Below are 20668 nucleotides of genomic sequence, written 5' to 3'. Positions count from 1 at the left end.
CGCCCACCCGTTGATGGGCTGACCTAGGGGAGGCCCCTCCCAAGTGAGGCTGGAAGAGAGGAAGGAGCTCTCGCTCGGAGCCACCTGGGTCTCTGTACATCTCGGCCCAGGACATGGGGTGCCCAGGAGGGGGCCCTGGAGGCTGCCGGCTCAGTGCAGCGGGGAGTCCCGGGTCTCCTCCACTGGAGGCGGGGAGGCGGGCTCTGAGGGCTGCGCGTGGTCTGGGGGGTGCCGTCCTCTGGGAGAGCTGCCCTGGAGGGGCCGTTATGGAGCAGTTTCGTGATCTGTTTAAATATCCCTGACTTTTGGGGTAATTACTCCATAAAGTATCTTATCATTAATTGTAAAATAGGTTTAAAAAAAAGTTTCCAGCGAGTTAATCTGGTCCTCCGAGATGGTGCTGCGTTTCACGCGCAAGTACCCCTCGTGGCACCTGCAGCCACCATGACGCTCGCAGGCGCTTTGGCTTCCTCCCGTCCCCGCGGCTCTGTCTCCCACACACACACAGCTCATGCCCTCTCTGTGACGGCCCTGGACTCGGCAGGCAGAGGTGGGAGCCCGCCTCCTCGAGTACCAGGAGGGAGAACGGGAGGCATCCAGGGCCCGGCCCCCGACACACGTGGAGTGTGTGGGTACCTGCCGCACCCCCCCCCCCCCGGTGGGGGCTCAGGAGAGGGCCAGGCAGTGCCCAGGCAAGCCTGGCAGGATTAGACGCTGTGCCCGCACCCTGGTAGAGAGCCTGCATGCCCCGGGGCTCTCGCGCTAACTCGGGGGGCTGTCGTGGTACGGGGTGGGGGGTCGCTGTGGGGTGGCGCTGTCCTGTGCCCTGAAGCCCCGGGCTTGGCCTCCCGCGGTGAAGAGGCTTCTTCATTCCTTTGCGGTGCCCGGATGCTCTGGAGGTCGGGCCCGAGACGTGGGTGTGCTGTGAGTCCCCTGTGACCGCCCATCTGCCCCTCTGACCGCGGTGGCTGCAGACAGGACCCTGGGGGAGGCTGTCGGCCAGGCCCCTGCAGGCTTTCTAGGGACCACAGAACTCCATTTGTTTCTCCGATCGTGAGCCGCTCGTCCTGCCGTGTCTGCTGTGCTTGTCTCCTCTTGTCACGGCGTCGGGGGTGTCTGCCTAGTCGTCCCTGTGCAGATGGGACCTCTGGAGGTGCCGGGTGACCCTGCATGCTTTCCTCCCCGGGTGAGAGGAAACACCTAGGGTTTCATGTTCTAGAGTTTGTTTACTTGACTCGAGCAAAGTTTTCCTTGGCATCCTCGTCATGGGCGGGTAGCAGCAGGGGTGTTGCCAGACAGGAGTGACCGGTACCTCACGGAGCGCTCTGGAAGCAGAACACACGGTCCTGCGGACGGAGCCCTGTACCTTTCTACGCCTGTGGAAGCACAGTCCACATCCCAAGGTCAGACCTGGCCCTGCTCCTGCCGGGCCTTGTGTGTGCGTCTCCTCCGCCCTTTCCGCCTGGCAGGGCGGGGGCCCCGCCAGCTTGCTGCTTCTGAAGGGGTCCTGCCAGGCCTGCCGTGGAGATGCTGCCGTTCCGTCCCTGCACGTTTGGCTCTCGAGCCGAGTTCCCTCTGGCTCTGGGCCTAGAAAGATCGTCAGAGCACTGCCTGCCCCAGGTCTGTTTGGACCCCTGCGGGGCCTCTCCTGTCTGTCTTCCTGGAGCAGGCGGGGGTGGGGTGAATGTGCTGCCTCCACTCTGGCCGGTGGGTCAGTGCCAGGCAGCACTTCGCCTCCCCCGTGATCCTAGACGCCCTGGAGAAGAGGCCACGAGAAGGTGTCGTGCTGCCCTTCCGCTGGCATCTGCTGGCTCCCTCCTGGCTTCCTGTGGACGCAGGTCCCTGGGGAAGGGGATCAGTGGAGAGGGAGAGTGGGGTTAGCAGCACCGGGGCCGAGCAGTCGCCTCCTTCTGGGGCGACGGTGGATGGCCCTCCTCCTCCCTGGCCAGGAGAGCCCGGCGGCCAGCGGGGACTGGGGTGAAGGGGGTGGTCCTGGAGGAGCCGGCTGAGGGCCCCAGCAGCTCCCCATGCTGCTCCTGGAGTTCAGGGGACACAGGGGCTTCAGTGCCAGGCAGGCAGCCCAGCTAGTAGCCCTGGGAGTTAGTTAATTGGAGTGACCGTGCTGGGACTTCGGTTGGCCACCGACCCGTCGTGGCCGAGGCTCCAGGCCAAGCCCTCAGCCCTCTCTCTGATGGAGGTTAATTGTGTTCTGTTGTTTCCAGCAAGTCCCATATCAAACACGACCTGAGAGGCCTCCACGCCTGCTGTAAGGACTCTTGATTAAACGCTGCCATTGGAGAGGCCATCCAGAGCTGCTCCTGACTGTCATTCTCTCGAAGTGGCTGCTTGGGCTTTGGTTGTGAGTCCTTTCCTGATGAGCGGTTTGTTCTACGCGAGCTGGACGGCCTGGGGCCTGGCCTCTACCTCCCCGCCCCTGGCCCTGGGAGGGACCAGGGTCGCATCACAGACAGTAGCCTGGCACTTGGGGCTCAACAGCTGATGACTCTGCCAGTTTTCAAGCAGAGCCATTTGGTGAGATGAGCCGGGCTCCCGGCTGCAGGAAGTGGTGGAGCCAGCTGAGGACAAACGCGGCTCAGTTACAGAAGCGTGAAGTGATTAGTCTGGGATCAGAGAGCTATCAAGGATATATGCAGACTGGAGCAAGCATCTGGCTTCCCGAAAAGCACTCGGGAGAGCAGCCGCTTCTCGGGTCCAAACCCGGTCTCGCATTTACTGTGAATTTATTGAAGTAGGCTCAGCGCATTCTTGCATCTGATGAGCGCGACTAAAAATGCATGTTATTTACTGAGTGCCTGTCGTGGGTCAGGAACTCAGCAGGCACTGGCTGTAGTTATCACAAACGGCGCCGAGGGTGGGCCTGTTCTTAGTCTTCAGGTGGGACTTAGAGAGTTGAAGCCGCACGGCCAGTGCAGGGACGGTTCGGGGCAGTTCCAAGGCCGTCCGTTCCCCTCTGTCCTGCTGTCTTGACCGGTGCTCCCAGGGCCAGTGTGTCCTCGAGGGCAGTGGGGCTTGTGGGGACCCAGCACCCTTCAGACTTTGCTGTCCCCACTGGGCCTTTTTCTTGGCCCAGCTCCTTGGGAACTTGGCCCCCAGAGCCGCAGTGACTGGCCTGTTGTCCAGGCCTCTCCCCAGAGTGCAGCGGGCATGGCTGCAGGGCTCCTCTCCCCCGCCGTCCCCGTCCTCCTGCCCTGGCTCCTCCTGCCCTCAGCAGACCCCCTCCCCCACGGCTCCGGCGGGGGTGGCTCCTGGACACCTCTGTCCTCGCCCGCCGTCCCGGCCTGTGCGGGCCACCGGCGCTGCCGTCTTCTCCCTCCTCCTGGAGGGGAGGGTCCGTGAAAGGCGTCTGGTGCCACCTTCCGTTCTGGGCACCGTGCTCGGGGTTAATTCCAGAGTCCTGACCGGCGGTCCAGGCCTGCCCCTGCAGGCCTCTCTGTGCAGGTTTCTGGGCCCCTGGTAGCTGAACTAGGTGCCCCCGCTGTGCTCCCAGGGCTCCCCCTGTGTGACCTGCAACACCTTCAGGAACCACCTGTTGCCCATGTCGCTGTCCCACCACGTCCACGTCGTGGGCACGGAGGGGGCAGGGCACGCCTTCTCCTTGGTGTCCCTCCCCGCAGCCACGCAGAGCACGTGTCTGCTGCAGCAGTGGCCCCGTGGCCCCCGCTGGACAGGGGGTTACCGGTGGCACAGGTGTTAACGCCTTCCCCAAGGGAGGGAACGTTGGGGGAGCCCCTGAAGCAGGGGTTCGGGAGTCCTGGCCGCCCTCCTGTGCTCTTCCCTGGAAACACAGCCCTCGGGCCAGCCTCTGTGAGGCCCACGTCATTACTCACGTGGACCCCTCTACTACAGAGCCTTCATTTTAATTCAGCGTTCCTTTGAAATGCCCTGTTAGGCACACAGTGACACAGTTCGTCAGCCTGTTTGCCCGGCAGTGTGAAGCAGGGGTTGTTTGTCTTGAGGTCTGTGGTTTCTAGTGAAGCCCCCCCCGAAGGCGGGCAGTGTGGTTGCCGTCCCGCCTGGCAGCGCACGCTGACGGCTGCGTGGGGCTGAGGAGGTGCTGGGCACTGTCGCTCGCGGCACCACCACTTCCCCGCAGAAGTAACTTGCTAACCCTGCGTGTTTAAAAGCTGTGAGTGGCAGTCGCAGGTGGGCTTCAGGAGCTGTCCTGGGCCTTCTCACGCCTGGGTTTTCAGAGTGGAGGCTGCGCCTGGCGTGGCCTCGCACTCGGCGCCTCGAAGGGTCCACACGCACCGAGGTGGTCAGGACTGTTTCACGTCGCCGCTCACCCCATCCCTCGCCCTGTTCCTGACCCAGCCTTGGGCAGGAGCGGGCACTCCTGCTGTCCCAGGACCCTCCAGGGTCCCCGAGCGTGTGCTCCGAGGGGTGGGGCTTCCTGCCCCATCCTGTGGGTCTGTGACTGCCTGAGTTGTCATGTATTCAGAAGTGAAATTCGAAACTGCCCGTTTGGGGTCCAGTCTTTTAAATTTTGGATCAGTGAACTGGGAGCCTCTGTGAGGAGCTTTGGGTCAGCGGGCCACCCTTTAAGCCCTTTCTCACGTCCACTCTTACTTTAATCATCTCGCTACATCTCTACAGCTCCAGGGGCCCGTGCGGAGGGTGCTGACCCCACCTCACGGGGGAGGAGCCGGTGAGGGATTTGGCAGCGGGCCACGCGGCAGTGGCAGTGGGACTGCCTGGGCTCCTGTGCCCTGTCAGCGCCCCCCACCCTGGGCAGGAGATGCACTTTGTAGGAAGTAGCTCTGGAGCGTTGTTCCCTTCTTAGGGGACTGACTGACAGCCATGGACTCCTCTCACCTGCGGAACCACAAACGTCAGCAGGGAGAGGGACGGCGGGCTGCGTGCTGATTGGCCTCTTCTCAGAAGCTGAGTGCTGGGCTGCTTTTAAATAGATGCTCTGAGCTGACTTTTCAGGCAGGCTGTTGTACTGAGATATTAAGGCTGGCTAAATGTCAGGCTCTTTCTTGGTATTATCTCCTTAGTTTATTTTAAGAGCCGCCAGCAAGAGACCCCAGGAGACCATCGGGTAGAAACCAAGGCAGGAACTCAAACTGGTGTTATGACGGCGTCTAGGGGTCTCGTATCGCTCACTGCCTGGGCTTCTGGGGAAGCCTCTCTTCCGTCTGGGTGAGAAGGCCAGCAGTGAATCGTCATCTCCTGTGCGGAAACGCTCAGAGCCCTCCAGCTGTCTCCTCACCAGTTAGGAACCACTTACCTTGGAGGACGTTTGTCAGCCGTTGAGTTAGCCAGACCTGTCCCCGGCTCACTGGGACGGGTGAGAACTCATGAATATGCAGAGGACACTTTAAAACTCTGTGTCACAAATCTTGTCCTGAAAATACAGGGGATCTCAGCTGCCTTGGGGAAGGCACTGTCACCAGCTGGACCCCTGGTGCCGGGGCACGGGTGGCCCCAGGCATGGCCCTGGCTAACAGGGCCCAGCCAGGACCGTGGCTGGGTGCCCCCTGTGCCCCGGGCCTCTGCGCTGCCGGCCCTGCCTGTGCCCAGGCCTCCTGCAGCGTCTGTGTCCGGGGCAGCGTGACACCTCGCTGCTGGCTCCCGGTGGCGAGTGTCTGCGCTTCCAGCTCGGAGAAGGCGGCCAGGCTGCCTCTCAAAGCCAGAGCCGGCTGCTTCTGCCCCTGAGTCCCAAAGCGCAGCTCTTGGCTGCCTGGTCCATCTGAACCTTAATGGAGGGCCAGGCGGGGGCACTGGCTTTCCTGAAGTAACTTAAAAGCTTTTGCCAGAGACGCAGGGGGTGCTGACTGCTGGTAGCTTTATTTACTCACCTCTGGGCGTGAGTGGTAAACAGCTTTGCTTCTGGGCTCAGCGGGAACAGATTGCGAGGCTCTGCCTGATTGACTCCTTACCTGCAGGGATGCACGCTAGAGGACACCTTTCGATTCGGTGCCTCCTGCCAGGCCCGCTCTGAAATGGGCTCAGTTGCCTCCAGACCAGCTTTCTAGCACCAAGTGTTCCCATAAATCGTTGCTTGGAAATGTCGCTCAGCTCAGGCTGCGCCTCCCCTGGGATTGAAGTCTCTCCCCAGTGTGTGTCCTTGAAGGAGCCGGGCTCCTGCCGGCCAGGCTTCATCTCTGGCCCAGAAAACTCCCAGGACTGCCAGGTACGTTAGGTGGCCCTTTCCTGGTTGCAGGAAAAGGAAGCCCGACTGTAACCGACTCGGTAAACACAGAGGATGGCGCCTCTGCTAGTGGCTGGGAAGTTGGTATTGGCCTCAGTCACAGAACCAGGGGTGCCTCTGCACTGTGGTGTCCCCCCACACCAGCCGCCCCCATTTCGCTTGCCACCAGACTTTTCCTGCGCTGGCCAGTTGGCTGCAGGTGTCCCGGAGCCTCTGTGCGGGCTGTCACTGCACTTCATGGCGCCCCCAAGCTGGCGCGGTCTCGTGCTTCCCTGGGGCCAGTTTCCACGCACAGGGATGACGTGTCCTGGCCATCCGCCCCGTTTTCTGTGCTTGCCCTATGGCCAGGGCGTGATGGGCACTCAGTCCCACAAGAGCTGGAGGGAACGACGAAGGGCCAGTTCCCCATCAGAGAGGAGAGCTGGAGACAGGCGCTGTGCGGTGACCGTCCACTGTGTCAGCCTTCTGCTTGACGGGTGCAGGTTTGGAGGCTGCGTAGCTGAGTGTAAGTCCTGTCCTGCCCCGTGCTTTACCAGCTGTGGCTGCCAGTGACTTACGGTGTCTTCATCTGGGCAAGCGGGACTTACGATGCCCGTCCTGACCAGCCAGGCCGCCTCCGGAGGCTCCAGGACGGGTTCTGCTCTCCATCCGCTGGGGCCGCGCCTTCTCCGTCAGGAGCTGGCCGCCTGCAGCTGCCTGTTGGCCGTCAGCTGCCTGAGTGGCATGAGGCACTGCCTGGTTTGCCATTTCAGGACGCAGTGAGGAGACAGTAAGTGGCAATTCTCAAATAGCTGGAAACATTGCTTAGACTGTTCCGAGTATAAGATACGGGGAGGTTGTATGTGGAGACTTTGCATTATTGCCCACGTGTCCGCCTCTGTAACCAGCACCCCATCAGGATTTAGCACTTTCCCAGCCCCTGAAGGTTCCTTGTGCCCCAGGCATCGGCCACGTGCAGAGAACCCTGGCTCTGCCTTCTCTTGGTGGTTACTCTTCTGCGGGTGAGGCAGACCGAGACCGCCGCTGTGTTTGGGCTCAGCTGGGACGTCATCCTGCCAGCCCGGAGGCGAGAGGGACACGAGTGTCTCCCAAAGTCACGCGAGGCCCGGTCCCTCTGAAGCCCCCAGCTTCTGTGGCACTCGGTCCCTGTGGCACGAGCCAGTGCCCAGCAGTTGGCCTGTTGCTGGGGATACAGCAGGCGGGTCCCTGACTTCCTGGAGCTCATGCGCCGACGAGGGAGGCAAAACGGAAACAGCGGCCACGCTGCCCCCTCTGCCCCTGGAGGCTCCCGCGGGTCCTCGGGGCTCTGGCACCGACACCTACAGGCCACGCTCCAGGACTGCCCCGACCTGGCAGCAGCGTCAACCAAGTTGCCCTCGGAGCTGCTTATTCTGAGAGGCAGGAAGATACCTGGATGTGCTGAGGAGCTTCCTGCACACCTGGACCACGGTGCCGGCTCCATGTGCAGGGCGAGGGCTCCTCGGTGCTGCCGGGCTGAGCAGCCTGGGGGCTGTTGAAAGCCCCCTTGTGAGCCCGCCACCCTCCCTTAGGGCCGCCGGGGAGGCTGAGGGGCAGCGAGCTGCCTGCGGCTCCTTCGCCCACCGGGGGCTGACCTTCCTCGCTGGTCCCAGCGCCGGCACGTCATGGGAACACAGAGGTTGCTGCTGCATCTGTGGGGTGCAAACTGGCCATGCGATCTCAGAGCTGGAAAGGCCTTCAGAGCTCTGTGGTTCTGGCCCTGTGGATGCCGTGACGTGGCCCCTGACCTCCAGGGCCTGCCGTCTGGAGTGGCCAGCTCGGCTTGGAGAGGACGCTCCTCACAGGAGCCCCGTGGTCACCATGGTCTAGTCTCCTCGCGAAGCCCCCTGGTGCCGGAATGTGCGCCCGTCCCAGTCCCTGGTTGTGTAGCTGCACGTTTCCGTGAGCGCGTCCCGATGGGGCTCCACTTCGCGGCCATCCCCGCTGGACCGTCCGCCCCACGAGGAGGCCGTGGGTTCTGTGGACTGAGCCCCCACCCCTGGTCTCTGTGTCGGGCGCCCACCAGGGGGTCTCTGTCCGCTCTCTGGCCCTGGGGGCGTCGGCGCCCCGTGTGCTGTGGCTTTGAGGCCTTCTTCTCCTGCTTTGCTCCTCCCCCATCCTCGCCTTTCCTAGCATGTGCTCCTGTTTACAAAGCTCTCTTGGAATGAGGCACCAAAACAATTATAATGTTTTACGTTTAAAAAAAGGCCTTGCTTTGTGTGTTGGGGAAACAAAGCAACGGAAGACACAGCTCCCAGCGTTGAAGCGGCTTCTCAGAACTATTCTTGTCAGCGGCTCAGAAAGCTGGGCTGGGGAGGGGCAGGCTCCCGCCTCTCGGAGGAGGACTTCGGCTTGGTGTCGAGAGCCCTGCCTGCACTGCCCACGCCTCCTGGGCCTGCTGACAGGCTTCGGCTGGGACTGGGGTGGGGGGCTGCCCCGCGAGTCTGACTTTATTTCGCCCAGGAGGAAGCTGTGGATGGAGGGTTTTAAAGCCGGGGTCGGGGTGTATCGTGATCAGAACTCTTCTTTATTACGAGGCGTTATTTGGTGTGACCTATAGGGCGGGTCGTTGGCGTGGCAGCAGTGGGGACCAGACGGGCTGGAAGGAAGTAGTTTAGGGCGTCCGGTGACGGGCCCGTGGTGCTGGGGATGGGCTGGTGGCGGCAGCCACTGGGGGCAGGTGGCGGGGGGCTCTTGTATGTCTGGCTTTTGAACCTGCATAGCTGGAGGTGCCTTTAATCCAGAGAATGTGGGAGGAGGGACAGGATTACCCAACGGCTTGGGCTTAATTTTGCTGCGTGGAAAGTTGAGGAGCCTCTGGGACCTCCTGGAGAGAGCCCACTGGGCATAGGACGATCAGGGCTGGCATCAGACTGTGGGGTGAAGAGCAGTTTGAGGTTCCTCTGCCTGGGATGTTGACGGTGATGCCTGGGGGTGGTACCAGCAGGAGACGCGGAGAGCAGAGGGGCACTTTGGGCAGTGCCTGGGGACATTCTCTTTTTGGGAGATGAGGGTCCCGGGGCAGCCCCGACAGGGCCCAGGGTCATGAGGCAGAGCCCCTTCAGGTGGCATCTTCCAGCTCGGTCCCAGTTAAAGTGGGCGTGTGCTGTGACAGCCCTGCCTGGAGCGCCCAGGGGGGCATTTGTCAGGAGCCGTGGCAGGTGGGCCCGGAATTGTCTCATCTCAAGGAACCGGAGAGGGAGGGAGGGAGGGAGGGAGGGAGGGAGGGAGGGAGGGCCCTTGTTTTGATTCTTCAAATAGGGGAAGAGTGGAGAGGGGAGGAGGGAGTTTTGCACAGGGGAGTTGTCGGGGCAGGCAGAACACGACAGCAGCAGGACAGGCACTGTTGGCGTGGACCCTGCCTTTGCAGAAGCGCTGCCTGGCGGAGAGCCCCCTCCAGCCCCTCGGGCACGGGGCTCTTCTTCACTGACCTCTGAGCTGTGCCCGAGTTCGTAGGGCGGCCTATCGTGCTGGCGGCGTTTCCCAGTGGCGGGTCGCTACAGTGAGCCTGCGAGGAGTCTGGCGTCTCCGCCAAGGACTTTCAGCCCTGGTCTGCACAGAGGGTAGCACAGAGGACAGAGAAGGAGGTGGATGCATGAAAGAGAAGCTCTCACTGCGATGCACGCAGCAGCAGGACGCTAGACAATCCGTCTGCGAGGCCCACCGTTGGCTTGGAGGGCCAGTTCAGCCAGTGACAGCACTGCGTGCAGAACGAAAGCTGTCAACAGAGCCTGCCTCCCAGGCTCCACCGGGGCCACCGAAGACGGGGGCTGGGCCAGCAGGAGTGACCGGATGTACTTCCAGAACCACCAGCCCAGACCTTCTGAGGGAAGGGGGCGTCGGAGCAGGGCTGAGGGGAAATTCCAGGAAACCTGCACTTGGAGGCCTGTTGCCAGCGACCGTTTCTGTGGTGCTGGTTTGGGAGAGAATCGCATCGTAGAGCATTGAGAGGTGGGCCTCCAGGCCCCGACCCCAAGTCCACCTGGCAGTGTTCGTGCCCCCTTAACGTACAGCCTGTGTGTGTGCACGCCCTGGGCCCCCGTGACTCTCCCATACGTGTGTGTTTGGGGCTGATAGTCTGCTTGTGCACAGTGAGAGGGGGACAGAGGGCGGGCCTCCACTGCACGCAGGTCAGACCAGTGCTCTGGGAGCCGGGTGCAGGCCAGCTTGTGGGGAGGGGCTGCAGAGTGGAGGCTGGCTCTGTCCCCTGGGGCCGGGGGTCTGGGAGTGGCAGGCTCTCTGAAGGGGGTGTGGGCCGGGAGCCCAGAAAGAGGGCAGAAGGAGGTCCAGAGCCACTCGGTGCCCCGGGGTCGAGGGGTACGGTCATCTCCTTGGAGCTGCCCCAAGGGGCGCTGGGAGATAGGTGAGGAGGGCGGCGCTTGCGGGGCCGTTGCTCTGCGTGGGGCAGGACCTGGGGTGCTGAACATCTTGCAGTCTTGGGGATGCTTGTGCATAGAAATGGATGATTTTTGTCGCGAAGGCCAGGGCGCCCCGGTGAGAAACAGGCCCTGGCACGTGCTTTCCCGCCCCGGCAGCTGCCGGCCTGCTGCGCTGTGGCTCTGGGCTGGCGTGTTGCCTGCGCTGTGCTCAGCTCGCCGCCTGTGGTTAGCACGAGGGTTCACCTGGATTGCGGAAGCTGCGTGGGGTGGGGGCCCCCAGGGAGCCGCGCTGAGGCAACAGCAGCTCCCCCAGCCCCTCAGCCCCCAGGGTCGTGCACAGTTTCTCCAGAAGGAGCGGCTCTGCTGAGACGGTGGCCGCTGGGGGAGCCTGAGGAGTTGACTCGGGGCGTCTCTCACCCAGCCTGCTGGCCTGGGGCTTCCCGGGGACGGGCTTCCTCCTGAGGTGCTGCCCGCACCGCTCCAGGCCTGAGTGCTTCTTGTGGCCCTTCTTCCTAGAGAAACCTTCTGAGTACCGGCACTTCCTCGGTGCCTGTGCTGTCCTCTCTGCCAGAGGCGGGCGTGGTGGAAAACTTGATGCATGGACACTGTGCTCACCTGCGGTCAGGATCCTCTTCTCTGGGCAGGGCCCCGGCTGGTCAGCTCCATGCGGTGGCGACACACCTGCCTTCCTGATTAAGGCCCTCTTCCTCGTTCTGGAGCGTGCGGTTCCTCCTCCGTGTGAAGTTGTGGCTCCGTCCTGCCTTCTCCTTGGTCCCCTCTGACTTTCGCTGCCCCCGCCACGCCCAGCTGCCGACACCAGCGTGGCGCGTGGCCTGGCCCTGCTTCACCTGCGCCCACACGTGCACAGGCCCCGCCCTCTCTGGCTCCCCCCACCCCTGCCCCCCCCACCCCCCCACCCCCTTACCCCCTTCCTGCGGGTGAGCGCCTGCGCCTGCTCGGCTGAGACACACACCCTCCCGGCCACGTCCTCGCTTGGGGGGCGGGGCTCTTTGGGTCTGATTTCGGAGACGTTTGTCGCAGTCCTGCGCCTCCTCCGTGTGGCGTGTCTCGGGTGCTTCAGGAGCACGAAGGTGAGTCAGGCTCGGGTCTTGCCCCTCCTGCGGCGTTCGATTCACACGCAGCCACCTGCTTACTTGGTCATCCGGCCCCTCTTCTCGCCCAGCCCGTGAGCGTGGCAGTGCCGGGAAGGAGCCGTGAGAGGCAGGGCCGCCCAGAGGTCACGGCAAGTCGGGGTGCGTGCGCTGTGGCCTGTTACGTGGTGGCCGGGGTCTCACACCACAGGGGGGAAATGCAGGAATGCTGGGGATCCCGGACGGGGGGTGGGGCCAGGATTTGATTGCAGAAGCCGCCGCCGCCCGCCTCTGCAGGACCACGCCTCCGTCTGCAGGGGACGGCGGAGAGGCCTGCGCTTGCGGGGGGAGCATCCAGCCCCAGCCTGGCCCCTGAAGGGGCTCCTCCTCGTCAGGGCTGGCGTGTCTCCCTCTCAGAACGCGCTGTGCGGATGTCATCTGCGGTGCTGCCTGACTGCCCTCCCGGGTGGGGTCGTGGCTCCTTTCGGGTGAGGTGGGGTACGGACCTGATATCTCCATGCGGTCCGGCAGGGCTGGGATGCGGAGGGGAGGACAGAGCGGAAACGCCCGAGGTGCTGCCACCCCGGCTGTTTGGAATCCGCAGCCCCGGGGGCTCCCTAGTGCCTTGCTCCCGACTGCTTCTGTGGGTCTGAACTCATGCTTCAGTGCAGCACTGCCGTCCTGGGGGCAGAGTCTTCTAGAAAGTCTTTCTGAATAGTGCAGTAGTGTTCTCCTGAAAGCCCATCTTTGGCCCTGTCAGGATTGTAAGCTCCGTGCCACCCGCTGGCCTCGTAAGGCAGGTCAGCAACCCAGGGGGCCAGGCTTTGTGGCCCAGATGGCCTCTGTCGTCAGCACGCAGCTCTGCTGTAGCCAGAGACGATGGCCAGCTCTCACCTCCTGGCTGTGCTCCAGGGAGACCCGACTGACGAAAACGGGCTGCAGACCAGATTTGTCCTGCAAGCTGTCGTCTTCTGGTCCTTGTTAAAAAGGAAGAAACACCCCACCATCTAGATGGTGGAAGTGCCCATCTTCAAGGCGTGTCTGTCTGTCAGGTGAGGGCCATTCAGCCTCTGCTGTGGGGAAGGCAGCCCCGTGAGGGGGGCGACGGAGGCGACCAGCTCTTGCCAGGGAGGGGCCTGGGCCTGCGCTTCTTGTGCTCCTGGTGCGCAGAGCGCGCCCCAGCCTTGACCGTGCGGGAGGATAGGAGCCGGGCCCGGGTTGGGAAGGTTCCCAGGGTCTCTGTCCTGAGGACACGTAAGCATGCCCTTAGGGATGGCACTGCCATTGGGCCAGTCATCCTACATGTTCTTTTATATTTTTTTAAATGTTTGGCTGCATTGGATCTTCCTTGCAGCACACGGGCTTTCTGTAGTTGCTGCGAGCAGGGGCTCCCCTTCATTGCGGTGCGCGGGCTTCTCATTGCGATGGCTTCTCTTGTTGCAGAGCACGGGCTCTGGGTGCACAGGCTTCAGTAGTTGTGGCGCACGGACTTAGTTGCTCTGCGGCATGTGGGATCTTCCCAGACCAGGGCTCGAACCCGTGTCCCCTGCACTGGCAGGCGGACTCCTAACCACTGCGCCACCAGGGAAGCCCCTACATGTTCTTTTAAAACCTTTTATTTTGAAGTAATATCAGACTGACAGCAAGGTCTCAGAAATAGTGTGCAGCGTTCAGGTGCACTCTCCCCGCAGCGTCCCCTGACTCAGCATCCTGCACAGCCACAGTGCAGTTACCAGGAACTAGACAGTGCGGCGGGACAGCCGTGTTCACTTCAGACTTCATTTGGAGTTTGCCGATTTCCCACGCCAGGATCCCACGTTGCGCGTTGGCTCGCCCCATCTCCCTCCTTGGTTTCTAACGTCTGGGACGGCGTGTCATCTCCTGGTTCCTTCCCGACCTCGAGTCTTCTGAAGAGCACTGGCCAGGGGTTTGTAGAATGTCCCGAGATTGGGGTGTGTGTGATTTTTCATCACCATTAGGTTGAGGTGTGAAAACCGCAGAAGTGATGCTGTGACTTCTCAAGGCATCGCGTGGGGGTACGTGGCGCTGGCGTTTTCTTGATCGCTCGCTCCTCCAGTGCAAGTCTGGGTGTTCCCCTCGTGATTAAGAAATACCTTGGGGCACATCCCGAGACTGTGCAAACAGCCCGTTTCCCACTAATTTGAAGCTGTCATTGGAGGATGTGGCCTGCAGCACGTACCACCGTAGTGTTACGGTGGCGGTTTTCCAGTGCCTTTGTTTCTTCTGCGTTTGTTGATTGGGCTTCTCAGAGGAGGACTTGTTCCTTCTCCCCATTTGTTTACTTGGTTGGTTGTTTATATTGCTGTGGACTTGTGTACTGATTTGAGCTTCGGCCTTTGGGAGCTCTTTCGAACGGGCTCGTGTGCCCGTTCGATTTGCTGCTGTCTGTTTCTGAGCCTTTCCTTTCTTTCTGGCTCTGCACGATGCTCTGAAGTGGTGTCTTCCCTGCCCCTTTCACTTTTCCAGGGACCTTCCCGCTGGGACCGTTCTGACCTCCTCGTGTGTCATCTTTTTCTTTGATATTGAGAAACCTGGCTGTCATTCCACACCCGCTCTTTACTTGTTCAGCCTAGTGTGTACACATGGTCTCTGTAGAGGCGCTAGCCCGTGACTGTGATGAGCGCGGGTGTGGCGTTTGTCCGCAGCCCCAGTCAGAACGCTGCCTCCCAGGGCCTGCCCCCCTCTCCCCGCCCCTCGCTGTTCTCTGGCTCATTTCAGGACGGTGGGCTCTTCATGCCAGTTCTCCCTGTTCTGGTCGGTTTTTCAGTAATCGGGTGCGGGAGCCCTCACACCTGGGAGTTGTGCGTCCCACCCCCCCGCCGAGCCCCGAGCCCAGGAAGCCACTGGAGTGATCTCTGCCCCTCTGGTTCTGCCTCTTCTGGATGCCGTGTACATGGAGTCACACGGTGTGTGGGCTTCCGGGTCTGCTTCCTCGCTTACCCAGCACGTTTGAGGCCCCTGTGCGCCGTCGCGTGAAGCAGAGCTGGCTGCTGTGTGTGGGCCAGTAGAACTCCATCAGGTGGCCCTTGTCGGTGGAAGGCCATCTGAGTTCGTTTTGGGTGGAACAGAATAAAGCTGCTAAAGACGTTGGCTTTGTGTGGACAGACAGAAGTTTTCGCTCTGTTGACTGGGTACCTGGGAGCGGGGTGGCTGGGTCATAACTGCGCTCGGCTTCCTGAGAGGACGTGCACTTTGGTGTTTGCAAGCGCCTTGCAGCCGGTCACCGCGGCCTCGCTCCAGCTCTTGGCAGGTCTTTGGTCTCGGCCGATCTGATCGGGGTGAGGGGGGTGCAGGTGGTGACCTCCTGGCCGCACCCTGTCAGCTGCTTGCCCCCCCCACCACCCTGCACGTCCCCTCCCAAGCCCGCCGGAAACGCTGTCTGCATTTTCCTGTTCCTCTGATGAGAAACTCTTGGTGGAGTCTAGCCTTCCGGACAGCGACTTAAGTAGAGCCTCTTTCCTCCCTCTGATTCCCCATAATCAAATTTCAGCCGCTTGGTTTTGTGTCTAATGGGCCGAGAAGGCCGCAAGGTCATTTCTCTTTTTTCCCTCCCTCAGCCTGCTTTTTCTTTTATCTCAGTTCTCTTATGACTGGAGGGAAACGCTGCACCCCATTCGTCGGGGGTGCTGCTCCTTGACGAGGGCACCAATCCCTGAGGGTCACGGTCGTGAAGACTCCTCGTTCCACAGGTCGACGGCTGAGACTGGGAACACGCAGCGCGAGGACGGGTGGCGTGGGGTCTGGCACCTGCCGGTCTTGGCCGGGCTCTCCCTGCGACTGGCTGTGCCGGCCCGTGGGCGAGAGATGAGCCTGCCCATCCTGCCCGTGTCTCCAGGGGGCTCCCCTCCCCTGCAGGCCGCGAGCGCGTTGGAGCCCCTCCCTGTTTGTGTTTCGTCCCTGCCCTCTTGGTTTTCACTTACGTTTCCTCCAAGGATGCAGCCTTTACGTGCCCCGTGGCCTTCACATCGAGACTCTTCTCAGCTTCTTACGTCTCACTGTTTCCTGATGCATTTTTCGCCCCTTCAGTTATACTCAGTACACGAGGGAATGGGGAGAGAGAAAAGAAACGAGCACTCCGAGCTTTGTTTGGGTAAGAAGTGTTTCTTGTTCTGCTGGGGACTGTTGTGAAGTGCGCGGGTGTGTATCCTGGAGTCTGCGTGGGCGGGCGTGGAGGCAGGTGGTGAGTATTGATACAGGGATGTGCTTACTGGTTGGTTAAACCCATGGAAGAACCCAAAGCGTCTTAATAGTCTGAAACAATGGATCCTTCAGCAAGATAAATTTTATTTGGGACAGAAGGGAAACACTGGAGACAAAAAACCACTGCCTTTGTTGAGGGTGGAGAAGAGGCGTTTCGTCTGCTGAGGGGATGACTGACCCTTGGGGATATGCACCAGTCAGTGAAATTTAGCGTGGATCACCGCCGAGTCGCGATAGCAGAAGTAAAGTCTTTCTTGGACTGTATTAACACAAGTAGCAGGTCGCACAAAAGGAGGTGATACCACTGCTGACTCTGACTCACAGTGCCCTGTGTGGTCTGCCTGACACCTGACGAGGGACCTCGGGACGTGGACCGTGGGAACGGGGACGACTCAGTCATCGTAGGCCTGTCACTTAACTTGCAGCCTGGCCGCCGGAATGGGTTCTAAGAATATTTCAAGCACTGTTTTCAGGGGATGGGGGAAGGTAGACGTTGGACTTGGGTAAACCGTGCACAGTCGACGAGTGGAAGCCTTCGATGAAAGGCTTTGGTTTGACATACAGAAATTCGCGTCACCTTTAAGAGGCCAGAACGGACTCTTGGCCTGGAAAGGTATGGCCTCGTGACTCTCTCTGCCCTTCCATCCCTGGGCTGAGCTGAGCTCTTGGTCAGCCCCTTGGTCATGGCCCTGACCCCGTACCGTGAAACGGAAGGGTGATTATTGTTGCTAACTACAGGACTTCTTGTGTGTGTTCAGAAGGGACCCAAATGGATTCAAAGGAGTAATTAGCGTATCCGCTAAGATATGAGTCTTAATTCCTAAATTACATATTTAGCAGATGGCCCAAAATAGCACTTGTAATGGCAACATTCAATTAGTGAGTTTAAAAAATGTATATTATTGCAACATGCTCCATGGGTTTTATTTAGAGGTTTCTAAATATAGCGCCATAAGAACAGAAGTGTTTCCAACCATTTAGACCCACACTGCCACAGGGAGCTCTGTCTGAACTTCCCATGGGAACCAGGAGGGTGAGAGTGGGGCAGACGTGATTGGCTCCTGGGTGTAGGGACAGCAAGAGAAGCGGCTGAGGCCTTCGGGCTGTCCCCAGGGCCTGTCGTACCCACGCCCGCCAAGCTAGGGAGTTCCGGGACGCTCAGCCCCGGGGAGCCCTGTTTCTGAGTGTCCTTGCTGGGCTTGGGGCTGAATTCACGCTTTATTCCCGTCGTGCGCTCATAAAGTCACTTTCTATGCCTGATTCTGGGTCTGCCCCCAGTGGCCTGATGGGTAGCTTGGCTCAGGTATTGTCCACATGGGCAGAGAGGGAGACAGAGGCGTGGGGAGGTTGCCCATGTGTCTGTCATCTGAGGGCCAGTTCAGGAGCAGAGCTGGCCCCCTACTTCCGTGTGTTCCCTCAAGGTAGCGTGCGTGGCAGTGGGGACCCTAGAGGCAGGCCTGACCCCGTGGGACCCAGGGTGGTCGAGGGGTGGGAGTGGGGAGGGGGCGCCTGCCTGACAGACACACACACACACAGAGACACACACAGACACACAGAGACACACACACACACAGACGCACACAGACACACACACACACAGACACACACACACAGACACACAGAGACACACACACAGACGCACACAGACACAGACGCACACAGACACACACACAGAGACACACAGACACACAGACACACACACAGACAGACACACACACACAGAGACACACACACAGACACACACACACACACACACACACACACACACACACACACACACACGGTTGAAGGAGGAACTGGATTTGATTGAGCCGCCTTCCTGGAGACCCCGCGGACCCCGTCTGGCCGCCGCTTCTGCGTGAGCCTTCACCGGGGGAGGAAGCACTGAGGCTAAGCATTTGCCCTTGGGGCTGCCTTCTTAGTCTCCACTCTGCAAAGAAAACAGTCTCTCAGCAGCTCAGGAGGAGGGGGCAAGAGCGGCCGCACCCCCAACCCCTGGGCCCCGGAGCAAGCAGGCCTTCCCATCCGTGGTCAGGTGTTTACGGAGGCGGGCTTCGTTCAGACCCTCCGGGGCTCTGTGTTTCCGCAAAGAGCTTTTTAGACCTAAACACAGATGTTCACTTGAAATGAAAAATCAAATTAGGCGGAACCAGCCTTTGAAAGTTAATGCCTTACAGCAAGGGAAACAAAGGGAGGAAAACAGTGTGTTGTAAATTTCACTTAAAGAACTTTTTAGTTTAAATAAAGTTTTAAACTAAAAAAGTGTCATTTTGAAAGCCGCTCATCTTCCTCTGTGTCCTCCAAGGGAACATCTGTGCTGATTCTGACGCGATGAATGCCATGAATTGAACCGAAGCCGCTGGAGTGCTCCTTTCACCATAATTGCACCTCGCTCATTCCTGAGACACAATGCAGGCATGAAAGGCCAATTAAGCCTCTGTGTTAATGAGACGGCGCCTGAATAGTGGGTTACGCGGACACAAACCCCACCGGAAGTGGTTTGATACAACCCGCGGTTTGTTCTGTTCTAATAGGAATGTTATACATGATGAAAATGCCCAGCGTTCTCTTTTATTTTAAAATGACCCATTTTGGGGGTTTTCGGTCAGCAAGTTTTGAAGTAGTTTTTCCTGAGCACCTGGTTGGGCGCTTGTCCCCTCTGCGCTGAATCCGAGCCAGGCCTTGGCCTAGAGGTCTCGTGGTCCCGGTCTGTTATGACAGTGTGGGAAGGTCACCCACAGCCCTGCGTTAACTCCAAAAAGAGGTTAAAGTGAGGCTCTCTCTCTTTAGTTTGGACTGAGGCCCTACAGGCTGCAGACAAGTGTTTCCACCTTCTAAACGAGGTGGCAGAGCGCCGGGCGGGCCTTGCTGAGTGTGCGCCAGTGCCAGCACAGAGGCTGGGGCCGCGGAGGGAGAGGAAGGGGTTCTCAGGAGGAGGGTGCTGTGCACCTGCCCCCCCACCGCAGCTTCCCTGACAGAGGCACGGCGGGTTTCATCCTCAGCGCTTAAACCAGGGCCTCAAGAGGCACGCAGAGCGCTTGGCAGGTGATTCCCAGGGGCGTGCGTTTGTGAGGGTTGAAGACAGATGTGTGAAGATGCGCGTGTCGGCCGGAGGAGTGGGGGCGGCCGAGGGAGGAGGGCAGGGGGACGTGTTTTTCCCTGGGAACCAGTTGTAGCCCCCGTAGAGGGGAGGCTCGGGGCTGTCTTGCGTTCCACCCTGGGACGCTGATCTGGCTGGGAAGTGAGCTGCCGGCCATCGTGGAGCTAAGGGCAGGGCCCCCTACGCTGGGCCAGGCGCAGTGGTGCGCACGGCGGCCGAGCTGGGGGGAGGCAGTCAGTGCAGGCTTCCCAGGAGCCCGTGTGAGCTCGGGGCGGGCCTCTCCTGTGCTGGCTCTGCCTCTGCCTCTGCCTCTTGTGCGCCTGAGCATTTGGAGGTGGCCTGGAGAAGGCTGCAGGCAGGGAGAGGGAAGGGAAGGGGCGGGCCGGCCCCACCCCACCCCACCCCACCCCACCCCACCTGCATGGCCGGCACCTGGCCCTTCACACGCCGGTGCTGCCCGGGCACCGTGGCTGCTAAAGCGAGCGTGGTGTGGAGGACGCGCTCAGAGGAGGAGGACTGGGGGTACGGGACCTGCGTAGAGTTTGTGAGAGTGTTGGGTGAGCTCGGGATCTTGGGGACCGGGGGCGGGGCCTCTTGTCAGGGCACCAGCCACACCTGCAGGAGCGGAGTCCGTCCTGCCCTGTTTTCCAGGGGGCCTTCCCGGGCTGTGGCCGGCCTCGGGGCAGTGCGGCTCACTGGCTGTGGGCTCGCTCCGTTTCCACACCCTGCACTGCCAGCTGGGCCTAAGCCTTGGCCGGCCGTGTCGCTGGACTGGGTCTGCTGCCTCTTCTGCCCACACCCCTCTCCGGGGGCCGCGTCGCCCCCTGCCGTGGCTGCAGGGGAGCGGTCCCATCCTCTCCCTCTCTGCAGAGTCTACGCCCCCGGGGCCGTGGGCCTGGGCCCTTTCTCAGGCTGCTCCCCGAGCTCACCAAGGCCCTCTGCCCTTCCCCGCGCCCGGGCAGCCCCTGGTGGCTCTCGGCACCTCACCCTCTTTGTGGCCCGTGCCACCTGTTCACGTGGTCGGAACTGACGTCCTGCGTGGAGGCTGAGCTCTGGGCGGCAGGGACCTTCCTTCCCTGTTTGTTCACGACGTGCCCACAGGGAGCAGGGCCTTCTTCCTGCTCTCATGCCCGGCGGCCATGGCAGAGCAAGTCTCTCACCGCTGGTGGATTTCCAAAAACCGGGTGTCCCGTACGTGCAGAGAGTCAGGGCTCCTTCCTCTGGTGTGTTTCAGTATTTGGAGGGGAGAGACCACTTTCCTGCACCCAGGAAGAGCCCCTGGCTTGGGAATTGTGACTCCCTAGCCACTGGGGCTTGGGGGTCACGATCTTGGCATTTGGTCCACTTGCGGGAAGGGGAGGTGGTGGCGTGAGGCGCCGGCTGGGGACTGGGGCGCTTTCTGTGCCGGGCGCAGGTCGGGCTCGCCTGCGCTGGGGAAGTCGCGGTGGAATTCCCCAGAATGGGCATCGGGGCGTCGGAGTGAGGAGGCTGGTGTTCGGGGTAAGAATTTAACGAGTGCACTCCTTGAACCCAGAGCCGCCTTGCAGCGAGCCTTCTCCATAAAAGCACGGGGCTGTTGGCACTTTGTCCTTCCTCCCGCCAGCTCCAGCCCCCCTCCCAGGAGGGCGCTGTCCTGGAGCTGTGGGTGCTGGCCGTCCGCCAGAGGGGCCGGCCGGGCTCAGAG

At 61.0% G+C, this 20668-nt stretch overlaps 1 protein-coding gene across 2 annotated transcripts in view; it reads left to right on the top strand.

Moving 5' to 3' along the window:
• The window catches only part of MAD1L1 (mitotic arrest deficient 1 like 1), a 318428-nt gene that overhangs the window by 100110 nt on the left and 197650 nt on the right, over window positions 1-20668 (top strand). The window contains exon 1 of one of the 2 annotated variants that reach the window (XM_082669806.1): window positions 11606-11663. The exons of the other annotated variant lie outside the window; for it this stretch is intronic. The gene's annotated coding sequence lies outside the window, so the exon portion shown is untranslated. Of the gene's footprint in view, window positions 1-11605; window positions 11664-20668 lie in introns of those variants that run through there. 2 annotated transcript variants of the gene reach the window in all.

The sequence above is a fragment of the Grampus griseus genome (assembly GCF_964374135.1).
Source record: "Grampus griseus genome assembly, chromosome: 14".
NCBI classification, from domain to species: domain Eukaryota; kingdom Metazoa; phylum Chordata; class Mammalia; order Artiodactyla; family Delphinidae; genus Grampus; species Grampus griseus.
The sequence above is the reverse complement of the archived record's forward strand: the minus strand, read 5'-3'. Positions and strand labels throughout refer to the sequence as shown.